A 21193-nucleotide genomic window follows, 5' to 3' on the forward strand; every position below is an offset into this window, starting at 1 on the left:
TGCGCTTGTCTGTGATAACGCCCCCAGCCGTGCTAAATACACGTTCAGATAATACACTGGCTGCAGGGCACGCCAGCACCTCCAAGCGTAAAGGGCAAGCTCAGGCCATGTGGCCAATTTGGAGACCCAGAAGTTGAAGGGGGCAGACCCGTCATTCACTACATGTAGGCGTGTGCACACATACTGCTCCACCATGTTGGTGAAATGCTGCCTCCTGCTAAGACGTTCCATATGAGCTGCTGGTGCTGCTGTTTGTTGTGGCGTGCTGACAAAGCTTTTCCACATTTCGGCCATGCTAACCCTGCCTTCTGAGGTGCTGGCGGTGCCCTGGTTGCGTTGGCGACCTCTTCCTCCTCCTCCTCTGCCTTGGCCTTGTGCTTCCACTGTGGCCCCGCTGTCAGGTGCCAGCAGCATCACGTCTACCAGCGTGCGCTCGTACTCGCGCATCTTGCGATCGCACTCCAGTGAGTGAATTAAGGACGGTACGTTGTCCTTGTAACGGGGATCCATCAGCGTGGCCACCCAGTAATCAGCACAAGTTAGAATGTGGGCAACTCGGCGGTCGTTGTGGAGACACTGCACCATGTAATCGCTCATGTGTGCCAGGCTGCCCAGAGGCAACGAAAGGCTGTCCTCTGTGGGAGGTGTATCGTCTGTGTCCTCTGTATCCCCCCAGCCACGCACCAGTGATGGCCATGAGCTGGCCTGGGTGCCACCCTGCTGTGAACATGGTTCCATCTCCTCCTCCATCTCCTCCTCCTCATCCTCCTCATCCTCCAGAACTGTGCCCCTGCTGGAAAATTGTGTCCCTGGCGTTTGTGGGTGCAGGAACCCACCCTCGGAGCCACTTGCGAATGACTGCCCTGAAAGCCTTGGAAATGTTACCTCCTCATCCTGTGCCACATCCTCTTCCATCATTGCCCGAATTGTTTTTTGAAGGAGGCATAGAAGTGGGATAGTTAAGCTGACAACGGCGTCATCGGCACTGGCCATGTTGGTGGAGTACTCAAAACAGCGCAACAAGGCACACAGGTCTCGCATGGAGGCCCAGTTATTGGTGGTGAAGTGGTTCTGTTCCGCAGCGCGACTCACACGTGCGTGCTGCAGCTGAAACTCCACTATGGCCTGCTGCTGCTCGCACAGTCTTTCCAGCATGTGCAAGGTGGAGTTCCACCTTGTGGGCACGTCACATATGAGGCGGTGAGCGGGAAGGCCAAAGTTACGCTGCAGCGCTGACAGGCGAGCAGCAACAGGGTGAGAACGCTGAAAGTGCGCACAGACGGCCCGCACTTTCTGCAGCAGCTCTGACATATCGGGGTAATTTTTAAGGAACCTCTGCACCACCAAATTCAGCCCATGCGCCAGGCAAGGGATGTGCGTCAAACCGGCTAGGCCCAGAGCTGCTATGAGATTTCACCCGTTATCGTACACCACCAGGCCGGGCTTGAGGCTCGCTGGCAGCAACCACTCATTTGTCTGCTGTTCCATGCTCCTCCACAACTCCTGCGCGGTGTGTGGTTTTTCCCCCAAACAGGCAAGTTTTAAAACTGCCTGCTGTCGTTTACCCCTGGCTGTGCTGAAGTTGGTGGTGAAGGTGTTACGCTGACCGGATGAGGAGGCAGTAGAGGATGAGGAAGCGGAGTAGGAGGAGTTAGGAACAGGAGGCAAACTGAAGCGCCCTGCAATCCTCGGTGGTGGAAGGACGTGCGCCAAATTGCTATCCGCCTCAGGCCCATCCGCCACTGCATTTACCCAGTGTGCCGTTAGGGAGATATAACGCCCCTGACCGTGCTTACTGGTCCACGTATCGGTAGTTAGGTGGACCTTGCCACAGATGGCGTTGCGCAGTGCACACCTGATTTTTTCCCCCACTTGGTTGTGCAGGGAAGGGATGGCTTGCCTGGAAAAGTAGTGGTGGCTGGGCACGACGTACTGTGGGACAGCCACCGACATAAGGCTTTTAAAACTGTGCGTCTCCACCAGACGGAATGACAGCATTTCAAAGGCCAAGAATTTTGAAATGCTGGCATTCAGGGCCAGGGATCGCGGGTGGGTAGGGGGGTACTTCCTCTTCCTCTGAAGTGTTTGGGAGATGGAAAGCTGAACGCTTCCACGGGACATTGTGGAGATGGTTGGTGACCCAGGTGGTGGTGTTGCTGACAGATCGTCTGTTTGCGGGGTGGCAGGTGCCGGTATCACTACAGAGGTGGATGGAGAGGCAGAGACTGCAGCAGAAGAGGAAGCAGGAGGAGCCAGAGACCTTTCTTGGTTTTGAAGGTGTCTACTCCACTGCAGCTCGTGCTTTGCACTTAGATGCCTGATCATGCAGGTTATGCTCAGGTTGAGAAGGTTTATGCCTCGCTTCAGGCTCTGATTGCACAGGGTGCAAACCACTCGTGTCCTGTCATTAGCACATTTTCTGAAGAACTTCCACGCTAGAGAACTCCTTTGAGCTGGCTTTGGTGCGCTTGTTCCCTTGCTGCGTTGGGCAGTAGCAGGCGTAGTGTCTAGGGCACGGCCGCTCCGCTTCTGCACCCTGCTCCCTCTTCTGCTGTGCTGGTGGCTCTGTGCGACCACCGCTTCTTCCTCCAAACTACTCAGGTCACCTGCATGACCTTCATTCCATGTGGGGTCAAGGACCTCATCGTCCTCCACATCATCTTCCACCCAGTCTTCACCCCTGCCCTCCTTGTCGGTCTCCACAATTCTGAGTGCCGCAGCAGTTGGCACCTGCGTTTTGTCATCATCGGAGACGTGCTGCGATGGTCCTTCCATGTACTCATCTTGAGAAATAAGTGGTTGGGCATCGCTGCACTCAATCTCTTCCACTTCTGGGGCAGGGCTAGGTGGATGGCCTTGGGAAACCCTGCTGACAGAGTCATCAAAAAGAAGAAGAGACTGCTGCATGACTTGGGGCTCAGACTGCTTGCCTGATTTGCAAGGGGGTGAGGTGAAAGACGGTTGGACATTGGCTGCAGGTGCCAACTCCGACCTTTCTGCAGTAGACTGGGTGGGAGACAATGTTAAGGAACTGGAGGCACTGTCAGCAACCCAATCTACTATCGCCTGTACTTCTTATGGCCTCATCACTTCTATAGGCGCATGATGCCCTACCAAATACTGCTGCAGGTTCTGTCGCCTACTCACACTTGAGGAAGGTGTTTCACTTGTGCGTGTAGCTGGCACAGATCGACCACGTCCTCTCCTTGCAACAGGAGCTCTACCAGCAGCACCACGACCCAGGCCACGGCCCCTATTTGACGGTCTCCTCATATTTCTGTTATTTATGATCTTGCCCTAGAAAGGTGTTTATTGAATAGCGGAACAAAACAACAACAGTATCGCACGGGTGTATCTCACAGTCAAATATGCAAACTATGCCGCAATTTAATTTTTTTTACCCCAAAAGGGTGTATATTGAATAGTGGAATAGAAAAAAGGATAAAAAACGGTGTATCTCACACGTACAAACACAGACTAGGCCCCGATTACAATTTTTTGTACCCTAAAGGGAGGATGAGGAGTAGGAGGAGTTCTGAACAGACAGGAGGCAAACTGAAGCACCCTGCAATCCTCAGGGGTGGAAGATGCGCCAAACAAATTTAGAAGGTGTATCTCACACATACCGATACAGACTATGCCGTAATTTTATTTTTTACACTCCAAAAGGGTGTATATTGAATAGCGGAATAGGAAAAATTTTATAAAATGGTGTATCTCACACGTACAAACACAGACTAGGCCCCCGATTACAATTTTTGGTACCCTAAAGGCAGGATGAGGATGAGGAGTAGGAGGAGGTCCGAACAGGAGGCAAACTGAAGCACCCTGCAATCCTCAGCGGTGGAAAATGCGCCCCCAAAATTTGGAAGGTTTATCTCACACGTACCTATACAGACTATCCCGCAATTTAATTGTTTTTACCCCAAGGGTGTAGATTGAATAGCGGAATAGAAAATATGATATCAAAAGGTGTATGTATCTCACACGTACAGACCCAGATTAGGCCCAGATTACTATTTTTTGTACCCCAAAGGCAGGATGAGGAGTAGGAGGAGTTCGGAACAGGCAGGAGGCACACTGAAGCACCCTGCAATCCTCGGCGGTATGAGATGCGCCCCAAAAATTGGAAAGGTGTATCTCACACGTACCGATACAGACTATCCCGCAATTTAATTGTTTTTACCCCAAGGGTGTAGATTGAATAGCGGAATAGAAAATATGATATAAAATTGGCAGGCTATGAAGGAAAAAAAAAAGAAAATTCCCCTTTTAAGTTTGTAATTTTTAAATTGATTAGTCAAGACTATTCCACAATTTAATTTTTTTAACCCAAAAGGGTGTATATTGAATAGTGGAATAGTAAAAAGTGTATACATTTTAAAATCACTCAATAATAGCACATGTGAACACAGCAGTGTATTATCACAGTCAGCAGCACTGAAGGAAAAACGCTGCACACAACTGACTGATAAAAAAGATTTTTTTCTCCCTCCTCCTCAGCAGGAAAAAAGATTGTGTTCACACCACCCCACACACAGCAAAATCGATGTAGAACACTGACCCTGCCTATTCTCCAGCCTCGCCCTAAAATGATCGATAAGATCGGTCACTGGCACTGCAAACCCCCCACACAGCAAAATCAATGTAGAACACTGACCCTGCCTATTCTCCAGCCTCGCCCTAAAATGCCCTAACAACTCGCCCTGCCTGCAGCACTCCAACCTGTCCCTGAATTGTTTTCGGACACAATATAATTTTTGACTGTCTGTCCCTAGTCAGCAGCCAGCACGTATGATGTGTGCTCTGTCCCTGTACTACAGCAGAATGACGCAGCGGCGCTCGGTCTTGAACTTATAAAGACTTGGTCACATGCTTCAGATGGCCAATCACAGCTATTAATACATTAGTAGGCATGGCTGGGATGGCTTAAGGCACACCAGTTAAACGCTTGTTGATTGGCTGTTGAAAGCCCAAGCCCGCCATTAAAAGCGCGCCATTACATACAAACCCGGAAATAAAATGACCGAACACGAATTTTAAACCCGAACATACAGTAAAGTTTTCGGGTCCCTGTTCGGGTCACAAAAATCCAATTATTCGGTACGAACACGAATAATACAGTCCGTGTTCGCTCAACACTAGTGACCAGCACTTGAATACCTTACGGATTCAGCACTTTATTTATATCTATTGAGCTTTATATGGTCCTTGCTCTAGGGCAGGGGTCTCCAAATGAGGGCCCTCCAGTTGTTTGGGAACTACAATTCCAATCATGCCTAGTCATGTCTGTGAATGTCAGAGTTTTTCAATGCCTCATGGGACATATAGTTCTGCCACAGCTGGAGGGCCATAATTTGGAGATCCCTGCTCTAGGGTAAGAGGCCATTGCTTACATCTACACCTTGACATGGGATGATGTACTGTATTTCTTATCATGTTGGAGATTTCCCACAAATTATGAACTTTGTTTAGAATATTTTTGCACTTATGAATTGAGAATTTATTTATTTATTTAGGTTTTAATACACATTAAGTTTGTGGATTTATTACTGTTAATTATTGATTTAGCGCCATATACAGTAAATTTACCTGCACATGGATACATTCCATTCAGATTTACAGAGTCTTATACAGCCCAATTTCAGTGATGTAAATGCAGATGTGTGCATTGGCCTACTACAGAATATACATTATGAATCTAAATGCACAATTTTTTTTATGTTCATGTGCATGGGCCCCTTACCTGATGGAGATCCCCACTACTCATTGCTCCTTCTCTTATGTGTTGCACCCAAAATATGGCTTTACCCATTGAGATTTTTATTTTTTTGGTTTTGCCTGAAAAAAGGGAATAGACAAACCCTGTTTTTAGTTTAGCCTCCACAGAGAGCTGCTTTCACCTTCCCTATTTTATGTAGCTGGGTGTATATATTGTATATTCTTGTGGCATATACAGCACTGCTTCTCCTTAACACTTTTGGAACCAAAGGGTATTGTTGCCTAGATGCCCAAACTAAATTTTGCAGTGTCACTATGCTTTGGTCAACTATTCAATAATTCTGTGGATATATTTGCCTAACTTACTCGTAAGGTAGTATTTACTTGTAAATACACATTTTAAAGCAGGGGTCTTCAAACTATGGCCCTCCAGTTGTTCAGGAACTACAATTCCCATCATGCCTAGTCATGTCTGTGAATGTCAACATTTTACAATGCCTCTTGGGATGTGTTGTTCCGCAACAGCTAGTTTGAGGATCCCTGTTTTAAAGACTTTATAAGGCTTTTATTTTGTACAATTGATTAACAATAACATTCTTTTGTCTTCTTTAATAAAAGTAATTATTTCTCTGTGCACGGCAAATGCACAAACAAAGAAATACACTGTCAGTGACAGCTGTTTACAAATAAAGACACACAATTATCATTTCATAGCTCACACGAGCATATAATTAGGAAAAGTTTCCAGTTGTTATTAGAAGCCAAGAGCTTTTAATAACAGTACAGTCTCACAACTAAGGGCAAGACAAGCTATGTGATCATAGCTGTAAAAGGGAATAGAAATCAGTGTTCCATAAGCAGAAGGCATTATACCGATTATAGGCAGCAAGGGGGTTAAAGACAAAGTGTGCAGTTTGTTATTCTTACTGATTATTCATTATTGCAAATCAAAAACTGATGTCAAACAGAAAATATTCTATACAGTGATAATGTTCTGTTTTTACTGTTTACTAGGGAAATGTTGAGTAGAGCTCTATGTCAAAACAGGAAATTTCTGCAATCACGATGTTATAGTAAACTGTGAAAAATTAGCAATAATTAAAATAATCTCAAATATGATGATAAAAAGTCTGATTTTTATGTTTTGAACTGAAGACAGATTTTTCTAAAATGCGTGTGCATCTACACAACAGGGTAAGTCTCATCCTATTTTGTGATGTGCTTCACACCTTTTCGAATTGTAACTAAAAAATTAAAGTGGATCTCCCAGTCAATTCCATTTTTTATTTATTTATATAGCAGCCTTCCTGATAGATTTTTCTTTATGTCTTTTCTAAGCAAATTTTTATTTTACTTTCTGTTATGTCATCAGTAGAAGCAGTGAAAAAATCTAACAAGGACAGAGACAGGAAATCAGAAACACATTTTCATTGCGGTAAAAATTACAATGGAGCTATTATAGCATCACACACATTATTTTTTGAACTATGCCTTAAGTATCACAAACCAACACACAACAGTAGGAAAAGCAATTGTATGTAACATATACCTGATGGCTCCATACAAACACTTTATCATTTGTTATTTGCATCATCCTGACTGCAATTAGGGGAAAAACACTGTTAAAATCAGTGTAGCTTCTGAAATGGCATTACAATAAGGTGGATGTACGAGGTGTGTCTAAAAATTTCGGTGAATGGTCGAATATCTCAATGGCAACATGGGCCAGGGACGCACGTATGCACAGGGCTATCAAGTGACAGGTTGAGAAGCTCCCCATCCACCCAGAGCACTTTATTACTTAAATAGCATCTTGCATAACTGCCCATAATACTCCAAACAAGTGCACATAGGGTAATCAGCCTCAGATGTTCAGCCCTTATCTCTCACAGCTGTACACTAGCTCCTCTCTGTTCCAAGTCGCTCCCCCATCTCCCTGACAACTGATGACACTGGCTCCAGCTCTAGCCATATAGGAGGGAGCTTCATTTGGTCTCTAGGCAATGCCTGACGAAGTGGCACGCATGACCCGAATGCTAGCACTGCCCCGCTTTCGCCAGATGTGATGAGGGAGAAGCTGTGATGCCGACAGGACACCAGGAGTGCTGGCAGCCACTGACACAGCCAGGACCCAGGGCTGTCTACACCTCTCCTGCCTCCCCTGCAGCCGATCGGATGACTTGCTGTAAAGCCTGCTTTCCTATCACTCATGTGAGTGCATTACCTTTTATGCCAATAAAGGATTGTTTTAATACTACACTCAGGTGGCGCTGCTCTGTTCTCTCTTTTTTAGGTTGAGAAGCTCCTCCTGGAGTACACGTGACCGTCAGGGTAAACCTGCTGTTTGTATTCGAACATAGTCAGTGTGAGAGGTAGGGTCACAGTGCAAGGAAGCAACGAGTGAACATCAAGTTCTGCTACTCATTGGAGAAAATGGTAATGGAGATGCATGAAATGTTGGTGCAAGTGTACGGGGTGAAAGTCGTGAGTACAAAATGTGTTTAAGACTGATTCAAATGCTTTTGCGGTGGAAAGAAAATGACTGAGGTTGAGCCATGTTCTGGTTGGCTGTCGCCCAGACATGACCAAGCGAGTGCGACAAATGCTGGCATGAGATCAGCGACCTACCCTACAAATGATGGTGGAGGAATTGGGCATTAGCAAGGACATGGTGCGCACCATCGTGTGTGAAGATTGGGTAAGTGGAAGATTTGTTCCACTTTGTGCCACTGAAGCTGACAGATGAACAAAAAGCAAAACGGATGGAAACCTCTGGAGATTTTATTACTATGTATGACCAGGATCCATCCTTTCTGCCAACCATCGTCACAGAAGATGAGCCAATTCTTGTTCTCAATCTTCCACTGTACTCATCGGATCTGGTGCCTGCAGACTTCTTTCTATTTGTCTGCCTGAAGAGCATCATGAAAGGCGCACGTTTTTGGATGTGGAGGCAATCCAAGAATGTGTGACAGTGGTTCTGTGATCGATTCCTAAAGAGGCCTTTGCTGACAGTTTCCAGAAACTTTATGAATGTTGCCAACAGTGTGTTGTGAAGGATGGCAATTATTTTGAAGGCCAATAAAGGTAATTTGTTTTGTATCTTCTGTTTTGTTTGTTTTCTGATACCATTCACCAAACTTTTTAGACATACCTCGTGTTTAACCCCCCTGGCGGTAATCCAGAGCGTGACTCGCGTGGATTTTTTAGTGCAGGATCGGTAACCCCGAGTCACGCTTGGGGTGGATGGGCAGAGAGCGCAGCGGTGTCTCTTACCTTCTCCTGGTGATCCAGCGATGATCTCTCATTGCTGTGACCGCCAGCCGAGAGTCCCGCCGCTCCTCCGTCCTCCGTCGGTGTGATGACTTCCTAGTTCCGTTCCCTGCAGCAGCAATGCTGCATGGGAGCGGAACTAGGGAGGGAAATTAAAAAAAAAAAAAAAACGTTGCACAAAACACAAACACATAACACATAACACATTATATATATATATATATATATATATATATATATATATATATATATGCATATATATATATATATATATATATATATATATATATATATATATACCGGTATATATATATATGCATATATATATATATATATATATATATATATATATGTATATATATATATATATATATATATATATATATATATATATATATATATATATGTATATATATATATATATATATATATAAAATTATATTATTGATTCAATTATAATTCATGCGTTATATATTATATATATATATATGTGTGTGTGTGTGTATATATATATATATATATATATATATATATATATACACACACACATATATATATATATAATATATAATGCATGAATTATAATCTAATCAATAATATAATTTTATTATATATATTATATATTAAATAATAAAATTATATTATTGATTCGATTATAATTCATGCGTTTGTGTTTCAAATTTATCACATCTGGGATGTCTACTAGACTCTTGTTTTGGTCAGGTTTAAGTCAGTAATTACTAAGAATTGTAGGCCTATAATACATAACGCCAAATTTCCATGAAAAAAATTGTACCGCTTTTGGTATGTAATTCCTGACAGAATCATACCGCCAGGGAGGTTAACTAGTTTAGGGGTAGAGGTGTGCAGTTCTATGTACATAGGACATTATTTAAATTTTTAGCTGCCCAGGCTGTAATAAATAATTTGGTTCTTCTCTCTTTACTAGCCTGAATTTACTGTACAACTTTAGCCTCATACAATTTTAACCACTTTACCACCGGAGGATTTTGCTGTCTTACGCCCACTTTTTGCGATTCGGCACTGTACGACTTTAACTGACAATTGCGCGGTTGTGCAATGCCGTCCCACAAACAGAGCTTTCTTTTGGTGGTATTTGATCACCTGTGCGATTTTTACTTTTTGCGCTATAAACAAAAAAAGAGCGTAAATTTAGAAAAAATAACAATATTTTTCAAATTTTTTTTATATGAAATTCCCCCCCAAAAAAATGTAAAAATCAAAATTTTTTTACATTTTTGGCCAATTTGTTTTCTGCTACCTATGTTTGGTGAAAAAAATCACAATAAGTGTATTTTGATTGGTTTGCGCAAAAGTTATTGCATTTACTAACTAAGGGAAAGATTTCTGTCATTTTTGGTGTTTTTTTTTTTAACGAGTAATGGCGGCGATCTGCAATTTTTTTGCGGGACTGCGACATTGTGGCGGACAGATCGGACCCTTGACTGACATTTTTGACACTTTTGGGGGTACCAGTGACATTAGTACAGTAATCAGTGCCATACATATACACTGTTACTGTAAAAATGACACTGGCAGGGAAGGGGTTAATTTTATTGGAGAGGGAGGGGTAATGTATGCATGGTGCTTACTGACGTGTGTGGGGGGAGGTGACTGAGTGACACAGGGACAGATCGCAGGTTCAGCTATGCTGAATCCTGCAATCTGTCACTGTCTGTCACTTAGGAGATCCACCCGCTTTGTTTACACAAGCGGGCGGATCTCCAAACTCGATTCCCCGACGATCGGGGAAGAGCGGTGGTAATCACCGCCGCTCCTCCCCTGGCCCGACTCCCGCTGTGACTGAATACAGCGGGATCGAGCCTCCGGCGGCGCGCGCGCGCTGCCCACAAGGTGAGGAGTCCAGCGACATAGGTCTAAGTCGCTGGACGGGAAGGAGCCACTTTGCCGCAGTACCAGCTCAGTGAGCGGTCGGCAAGTGGTTAACCTCAAGGTCTGAATTTGCAGTAGATGTTTTATTAACTCTATAATTACAACTTTACAGCCCTATTTTGACAGAGCGGTGTACTAGAATTAAATGTTAAAATAAGAGCATATAAATATTTGATTTTAATAATATTCTAAAGCAGCTTTTAAAATGAAAGTCTCCTGGATCATGGCCCAGGAAAAAATGGTGGCGATCCTGCAGGATAAGGTTTCCAAATTTGAACTGATCTGGGAACCGTGGGCTAGACTAAATCATATCTCGATTTCATAGGTAAACCTACCATAGCTCAAGGTCCCCCGGTGATCCTACCCCTCTTCTCCTCTTCCTTCTTCCCTTCCACTTCTCTCCACCCTCTCTCTCCTTTCCTTCTCTACCCCGCTCATGCTTCCTTCTTAACTATGTTCTCACAGAGCCGTTTCCTCTCTCCTCTAAGGTGCATCTGCTTGCACCCAGTTGAGCACTTGGATTTCCTCATTCTGGAGGAACTTCAATATCCTTTCTAATTGGTTGCCCATTCTGGTTCCCCAATGTTTTGCAACCTCTTCGGGTGCTGGGGACCCGGGTCGTCAACTTTGTGTACAACGCTCTCGGAGGTTGCAGGTTAAGCTGTGTTTTCTACATCATTCTCAGAATTTACCTGCACCTGAAATTTCGAGTAGAGTCAATTTGTCCTTCTCACTTTATGTTGTTCTTGTTTCATATTTTTCATTTGCCTTCTGTTGTGCTCACATTGCTGTAGTTCTAGTACCATATCATGCTACCATAGCAGGATGAGGACTCCCCATTTTATGCTTCCGGCTTTACATGATCGGTCGCAGATAAGATTCTATAGTACGTGCCCTGCACGGTTTAACAGACACAAATTGTTCTTTCTGTTGTTTTTGGTTTTGTTGTTCATGCATCGAGGTAGTTTAACTGTATCTTTAAGGCTGTGTCACATATTGTATTGATACTGTATTCCTTGTCCGCTTGTTTTTATTGCCTCTTAATAAAAACTTTTCGAAAACTAAAATGAAAGTCAAGATTTCTCAAAGTAAATTTCTCTTGACATACAATAGTACAGCCCTCAAAATTTCATTTGGCAAGTGGAAATAAGAAAGGATTGGCAGTGGAAAGGCAGAGGTGTGGATCCGCTTGGCTCGGGTGGAGACTGTACTCCTACTACAGCTCTCCTTCCCAGTCTAAGTCTCCTCCTCCCATACAAATCACATTAGCATGCCTGCAGACACTGCCTCCCTGTTCTTATGACAACCAGATGGCTTTTCCTGCCCTGTGTACAGCGCTGTGATTGAGTAAAGCTCCTACAATGGAGGAAAAGCGGGTGAGAGCTGAAAACAATGTATTCTTTGGACACCCTAAGGATAGGATCAGTGTGCTGGGGGGCTGGATACACAGATATCCTTGACAGTGATCAGGGAAGGGGAGATCTCTGGTATTATCAGTTATGTCACTGCACAGAGATAATCCTACACACTGCGAGACCCATCATTACTGAGCTTTATTGTGTGCAGGTGATGTATAGCCAGCAACTCCCATGACTTCTGATTAATAAATAGATAATAGACACCTACATTATCTTTTATGTTCCCTGTGATGTCATCTCTCCTCTACATTCTCCTGGTCTGCCTATTACCTGCACCGAGACTCCAAGGCAGGAGAAGCAGAGGCAGGAGATCTCTCCTCTGAATACTTAGAATGAAAGTAGTATTTTATCTCCATGAAAATGTGTCCACAGCAGATCTAGAGTTTCTGCCCAGGCCAATTCTGACATTTCTCACATACTGCACATGGTAAAATCAGCTTTTTTTGCTCGGCTCGGATGGGTAGGTGCGCCTGCTTGCCTCAGGTGTGGAGGCGGGTTGGTGCGCCTGCTTGCCTCAGGTGCGGGGGTGGGTCAGGCCCGGTTAGCTCAGACAGGGGGCGAGCCTCTGGCCCAGTGCACACTGCGCAGCCACATAAAGGTGCCTTGCAAGGAGGGGGAGTGGGAGGAGAGGAGGATCCTGCCAGCTCCATGGCAGAAATTCCTTCATATCAATGTAGACTTCTGGCAGGGACAGGTAAGTTGTAGCTGCTCTTTTACAGCAGCCCCACTTTTTCAGAGGATATGTGGAGAAGAGAGCTCTGCACTGCAATGAGGGTGAGCTCTGTTCTTGAGGAGGACTTGAGAGTACAGAGCACATCCCTCAGCCCTGTACTTAGTACATAGTGCTCCCCTCAACCCTGCAGTCTGTACGTAGGGCACCTCCTAATCCTGCAGTCTGTATGTAGCGCACCTCTCAATCCTACAGTCTGTACATAGCGCACCTCTCGTAAATATGGGTACAGTGCCTATAGTAGGCAATCATATTTTATCTTTATTTTATTTATCACAGTCAGCTCAAGGAAATATGCTTTATGATAATATTGTTAAAGTTGTTGTTGTTTTTATGTTTGTAACTTATTCTGCATAAAACATTTAACAGTGTAATTTCCTGAAATCATTTTTAAGGGTGTGTTTAGGGGCGAGGTTAGGGGTGGGGCATGGTAGGGGATGGGTGGGGCAATTGGTGGCAAGTAACTCTTAAGGCCTGGCTAGTAGCTCAGGACTTGACATTTTAAACCCTGCAGTAGTAAATATTTAAAATGTTAAATTCAGCAGACAATCACACTGAATTTGGCAATCTGGTGATCTCTTATCTCTGAAAATATTTTTGTAATAACTATACATTTTTCCCAAACTTTACATTTTCTGAAAGCTCAGGATTGATTGGTCCTGCTGATTTTGTAGTTCTCATGAAAGTCACACAAATGTTTGTCAAAGCAATATTAATCATTATTAGCACACACAATATAACTTAACTTTACAACATAATACACAGTGGCTAAAGGCCCGTACACACGTACCGATCGTCGGCATACAAACGTCGGTGGACGAAGGATCTGCCGATTGTACGCGTGTTAGTATGGTGCCTCCGACAGATGTCTGCGCACAATCCGCGGACAAAAGTCTTTCTTGCAAACATGAAAATATTTGTATGCCGACACCAGAACGGACGATTGTTCGCCTGTCAGTACACAATTCTGCCGACACACAGCTACAAATCCCAACACGCATGATCAAACCAAATGAGTTCCCGGAAGAATTTTCTCTAGTAAACTCAACATTTTATTCAGAAAGAACTTTCGGCTCGCGGAAGTCCAAGAAATAGGTGAAATGCGGAGCACATGCTCATCTTGATAAATGTGAGAAGAAGGAAGATGCTGCTCATAATGCCATACTTTTCTAATAAAAAGGCATGTGTTCTGTTATGATGAAGATAATGTTTGTCTATTCTATCTGTTCTATCAAATTTTATAATTAAATAATTTGAACTCTTCACCATTATTTTTGTATTTTCACACCAAAGATCTAACTATTGATATGACCCTTTATTCTTGTATGAATTAATGTCTAAAACATATTTTTCAGGTTATGCACAATATTAAACATGTTAACAAATTCAGATAGGCCATTTTTTATTTTCAATTTTCTTTATTTTTTGGATCTCAGCAAAAAAAAAAACAAAGCAAACATCAATACTTTCCGTATAATAAACTAAACATAAAAAAGGTCCATTTGGACAAAATTAAACTAGAAACTGGCAAACAGGGGTAAAATAAATAATAGGGGGTTACAAAAATTAAAGTTGCTGGTAACTGAAATCAGGTTGCCATGAGGGCAGGTTTGGATCATGCTGGCCATATTGCCACTGGCCATGTGGCATTTGGCGAGGTGGTGGGTGTTGTGGAGGTGGAGGTGGAGGTGGAGGTGGAGGGCACGGGTGCTCCTGGCATGCATGGCTGTGCTCAGTAAGTATGCCGTTTTCTGCGTTTTGCAGCACATCCAGAATAATTTTTCTGGCATACTGACACTGCCTGAGGTCCACCTTATCTAAAATTTTTGCCGTCATGTTGCCGAAGGACTCATTGGCCTCCGGTTTCCGACGTAGGGCTATGGTGGCCTCCTGGATAAACTCGTCTGTGATATCATCCACGTGCTTCCTCTTTTGCCTCCGTTTGGCAGGAGGAGGTGGTGGTGGAAAGAGTTCCACAGGCTCCCCAGGCTCCGCAGGCTCCCCAGGCTCCTGGCTGCAACCTGGCTCCTCCTCAGTGACACTTCCCTGTTGATGAAATGAACAATTGATTAGAATGTTATAGTGTATATAAAAATGCATGTTTGTTATATTATTGTGAACAAATAGCAGACTTTACATACAGTGGCATATCTAGGGTCTCCAGTGCCCTTGTTGAGGAGCTGTATTTGGCAACAACCCCCCCCCCCCCCAAGATCAATGTAAAACTGTAACCCACCCCCCCAAAAAAAAATTAAAGGGCATTAAAAGTTTCTAATTTGCCCCTTGTTTGCCCAGTGTAGAGCTCTCTAGTGGGCAATCATTGTCTCAGGTGTGAAAAAGAAAGAGAGGGTTGAGAGCTAGAGAGAGGGAGAGAAAGAGGGGGTGTGAGAGAGAGAGGAGGGGGGTTGCAGAGAGAGAGGGGCCTGAACTTGCAGAGGACTTGATGTAGGGCATTGAGGGTGAAGCAGTGCAGGGAAACATGAATAAGGAAGCCACCTGCCTTGCTGACCCAGAGTGAGAGACCAGAGACATGGAAGCAAGGATGGATGGATCATTTGCAGGAGCTGTTAGTTTTGTATTAAAAAAGGTTGAGCCAGAGGAATGCTGAGGCTACAGCAGTGTTTGTTAGGACCAGAGGTGTGCTGGGGATGCAGCAGTGTTTGTAAGACCAGAGGTGTGCTGGGGATGCAGTGAGAGGCAGTCTCAGTCTCCTGGTCTTTTGGCTCAGCTGCTCTCAATGTTTTACACCTGCATGAAGCAGCTCTCAATGTTTTACACCTGCATGAAGCAGCTCTCAATGTTTTACACCTGCATGAAGCAGCTCTCAATGTTTTACACCTGCATGAAGCAGCTCTCAATGTTTTACACCTGCATGAATCCGCCTGCAAACTGGGGGTTCTGGGGTGTGCAGGCTGAGTGGATTGTTAAAATAAACAATAAAACAATGCCAATGTTTTTGTGACCCACCCCCCTTGGCCTGCGCCCCTGGCGGTTGCCTGTCATGCCAACCCCTTGCTATGCCCGTTTACATAAAGGGTCAATTATGGTTTAGCTTATAATTTTGTTACATGATTACATTTTAGCAGACAATATATTGTGAAATGCCATACCTGAGTAAAACTCTCCTCCAGGAAATCCTCATCCTGGCTTGGATCTACCGACACTGAGCCCTCTGCCGAAGTAGAAGGCAGTGTAGAAATTGACGGCCTGGATTCCATGGTGTCTGCCAGGAACCGCATGTTATCAAAGTACCACAGCCGTGGTACATGTACATTCCGTGCCCCTGCTCCAGACTGGGTGGAATCTTCTATTTTTTTTAACTCCCGCCTGTAGGCAGTGCGAATACTGTTTATTTTTTTGCGGATATACTCAAAATTTGCCCCAGGACAGACGGGCTTGTAGAAGGCCACCAAATGTTCCATGGCCTGTTTTCTGAGTTTTCTATTTTTATAATCTGCGGACTTGACTTGCCACAAACAGGGCAGTTGCCTGAACTCATCAATAAAACTTATTAAAAAGTTGTGGGTGGTGAAATTGTCCACCATATTGCAGGACAGTATATGCCTGCAAGACACAAAACAACACAAAACATATTAAAATAGCATGTATTTTGGCACATAATAAAGATATTCCTAATAAAAGCTGTATAGGGCCCAAAACACACACTTTCTATTAAAAGAGTCGTACCTTTGTTTGTGGGGAAAAGTCGTGATTCGCCGCTCGATCGTGCTCCAACTCTCGATATGTCCGCTAGCGAATCGTCGGCCGAACGATCTGGCGTCCTTTAAATACAGCGCAGGCGTCAACTCCTCCTCCAGTGGCGGGCTTGTGCAGGGGTGTGTACGTGCCGAAGATCAGGCCTACATGCGACACTCACACCTGAGGCAGTGGAATAATCATTGTTTAATTAGGAACCATGTCTCAACAATCTGGGAGCTCAATTAGTGGGGGCCGAAGTGATTGGGCCACCCGAAAATCAAGGGCTACACCCATGTCAAAGCCAGAAATGGTGGAGATGGTCTCCATTTTAGAAAAAATGGATTACGATGGAAAGTTGGCAAATTACGATCGGCCCAATGCCAGGAAAGATGGCATCATGGACAAGGTGGTGGCCTGTTTGGTCAAAAAATTCGGTGTCGAGCGATCGAAAGATCAGATTCGGAAACGGTGGTCTGACCTCAAACACCGTGAGCAGGATCAGCTTTCCCAAATCCATCGGATTTTGAAAAAAAGTAAGTTTTATTTTTTCTTTATTTTTTTAATCATGCAATATGTTTTTTATAATTTTGTGTATGTTGTATTAACATGTCTAGATTATAATGTCTATGTAAAAAGTTAGATTACTCATTTTAGTTGTCATGTCGTGATTTGATCGATCTATTGTTGATGTTTTAGTATATGACATTAAAAGTCAGGAAGCCATAGTTAAAAATATATGTATTGTGTTGCAACGAACGTTCTTTCCTGCACGAATCTTCTCAGCAAACATTCCTATTAATCACAGATTATTATTCAAACCTTTAAATAGGAGAAAAACGTAAACTCCGTGCCAAACTATGGGAAAGGAGGAGGAGAGGTCTGGCAGCTCCATCGGCAGTTGCCGAACAAGATGAGGACATGGGCACAGAAGGTGGCACAGATTCCACTAAAGGTAATTGGTTCCTATGCACTGTCAAACATTAATGTACCATATTTTTCGTAGATAACCATGTACATGTCTTCATATTTGTTACTAAAAGAGCTATCAAGCAGGGCACCATGTCCTAACAAATGTACCTCTTGTGACTTTTATGATATGGCCAATGTTTTGTATTATGTAGATGAAGACATTATTCCGGAAATAATCCTGGTGGAGCCAACAAGTGATGAGACACCAGAGCAACAAGAAGGTTGGTAGTCACAGATTTTTGTGTAGTGGTATCATAGAAATATGTGTATTTGCAATGATTGTTTAACCTTATATTCTTGTATTCCCTTACAAATTTACATTGCAGATGTTGCATCATGCCAGGATGTGGCATCCCCAGCCAGGTCAGAAGCCCGATCTCCTGGCAACTTGCCAAGCAGCATGGAAGCCAGTTCCGAAACTGTGGAGGAACCAGGACCAAGTGTCCAAGAGCCAATTGTGTGCCCACGTAGGTTTTTTCAGAATGATTTTTATCAGTGTTATTTTTAGCCTCCAATTTACAACACTAGTTCCCTATGGGAGCCTCTTTATTTGAATGGAAGTCGCACCGTAAGTCGGATCAGGATGCTCTGACTTGCGGGGCCACTTGCGTTGTGAAGATTTTTGAGGGGGAACTACACCCAAAAATTGAACAACCCACCGTGGGTGTCCCCCCAAGTTCACAACCAGGCCTTTTGTGTGTGGTATTGAGTTTGAGGGTATGCCCACAACAAAAAGACAGCGTGGGTTACCCCCAAAACCCCTACCAGACCCTTATACAAGCATGCAGCTTGTCAGGCCAGGAAAGAGAACGAGCAAGCGGACCAAACACCCCCTGGACCACAGCAGGACACATGCCCTCAACATGGGGGGGTTTTGTTGCTTTGGGCCAGGGGGCCTCTGCACCGCACACCCAAAAGCACCTTACTCCCATGTAGAGGAGGACAAGAGCCTCATCCCCACAACCCTGTCTGGTGGTTTTGGGGGGTCATGCGGCCAGGGGGTTCCTAGGACTTTGGAAGCAACCTTTAACAAAGGGTGGCCCCCAGATCCCAGACCCCAATCACTATGTGAATGGGTATGGGGTACATAGTACCCCTACACATTAACCACATAAATGGAAGTGTATGTGAATAACGACAGGAGACGTTTATGAAATGTTCTTAAATATCTTCATCCGGTCTTCTCCACTCTGCTCTTTGGATCTTCTCCTCTCCACTCTTCTGCTGTCCAATCTTCTGCTCTTATGTTGTCTGCTCTTTTGCCCTAGGCTCTTCTTCTTCCTCCTGTCCTCCTCCAATGCTGTTGCCGTGCATTCTGCCCGTCTCTGGTCTCTGCATCTTAATATATATACATTACAACCATGCCCTCACAATGACGTCATCATGCGTTCACACCCCTAATGAATATATAGTAAGCTCAGGAGACCGGCAGAATCATCAGCAACAGCATCGGAGGAGGACAGGAGGAAGAAGAAGAGCCTAGGGCAAAAGAGCATAAGAACAGGGTAGGTATTAACTCGAGAGGAATTTAAGATTACCTGGACACCAAATGTTTCTCTATTATTATGACCTCATGTAGGTGATTCACATTGACTCATTTTTTTTTATTTTTTACAGACCATGTTTTACATAGTTGCACATTAGCCAAATTGACCCGTGAGGCTCTCCAATGCTGCGCAGACCTGGAACAAATAAAGGAGACTGCAACGGCATTACAAATCAAAATGCGCAATTTTGTGGACATGATTGGCAAATTTTAAGCCACAATTTTACTAGGTTTTTAATGTTTGTATTGGGATGTTCCTGATGTTACAAATTTTTTATAATGTTTTAGGGCATTTTAATTACACTCAGATGTTAAAGAGTGTACCCAAGTTTGGGAAAAGCACTTTACAACACCCTAACCCTAACCCTAACCCTAACCCTAACCCTAACCCTGTGAATGTTTGATACTAAAACGTTTTTACATTCAACAATGTGTGTTCAATTCTTTATTAGACTTTCGTTGGGGGGTCGAGGTCTAAAGCTGTGTAAAGAAGCACTAAATGTATGATGGCTGTCCTATTCCCATATTTACATGTTAATGAAAGCATTTTGGTCACTGCCATATGCGAGTTGCTGGAGGTGTCAATGAAATGTTAAAGATACCCCCAGTTTTAACGCATATCACAGTGCGATCTGACATTTCACACAGGATCGGATCACACAAGTTTGAACGATTGTGCGATCCTATCCTGATGCGGCTGAATAAATGCATCATGTGCGACTTTTGTGCGAGTGCAGTGCGAATTGAGCCATACAAACTGTATAGCTGATTTTCGCATGAACATCTGATCGCATGTAATAAAGGAGCAGTGCGCTACGATATTACATGCCATCAGATGTGCAGTGTGAATTGAGACATACACTTTGTATGGCTACATTCGCACTGAACACGCATACAAGTCGCACATGACCCTTTATTTCTGATGTATCTGGATTGGATCGCACAGTGCTTAACACTTGTGGAATACAATCCTGTGGAAAAAGTAAGTGGCGGGTCACCCTTATGCAATGCTGGAAGGCTGCAAAGTCGCAGACTTCCCGCATCGCATAAGTGTGACTCAACACTCAAGGTACTAGCAGTCCTAGGATTCAATATGGCATTGATATTGCCAGTAGCAATCAGTGTAGGGAGATCAGTGTAATCTATAGTGTATTGCTTGTTCGTTGCTCTAGTTCACTTTCCATTACCTATATATATAACACTTTGAGATGAACAATGATCAAGTTTCACATAACACTGACATATCCTAACATTGGTGGGCAGTGAGAAGGATGTCATAAATGAACACAACATAACAGGTGTAGGTACTTTGTTAATACCCTAATGTATTATATGAAATATATAGTATGGGCAACTTCTGGACAATGAACACCAATGTAAGGTGACATTAGATGAACCTTGGGTGTGACCTAGTTCTCAATGTGACAGGGTTTGTGTACATTTTGTGGGGTGCAGAAGGCCCTTGTATTTACACCACTGGCTAAAAAATAACACATGGCCATCATCACTTTGGATCAGCTGGTGAGAGACTACAGTCAAGAAACACACTGATGAATGTATTAACCCTTCCAAAGTCACACATATATAACACATGATTAACCCAAATAATTGTGTTTGGCATATGTGCCCAAATGATTATAATCCACAATACAGAATCATTGCAATTTTTGTTTAATGTGTTGAAAAATAATATATCTCTGACATTTATCTTGTGTGTCCAATCTTTAACAAGATTAATGGGTGTGTGACAGTGATTGCTGCCAGGACACAGCTCCTCTCCCCACGAAATAGTCCAGATATTCCTGGCGGATCTGACGGGCCCTGTGTGATGCCAATGCTGACCGTCCAACTTCCATTGACGTCATGGACTCCACTTGGTTAGAAGGTTGGGCCTCTCCACTTGTACCTGGCATAGCAGGGTCA

This window comes from Pelophylax lessonae (genome assembly GCF_965119305.1).
Source record: "Pelophylax lessonae genome assembly, chromosome: 5".
Taxonomy (NCBI): domain Eukaryota; kingdom Metazoa; phylum Chordata; class Amphibia; order Anura; family Ranidae; genus Pelophylax; species Pelophylax lessonae.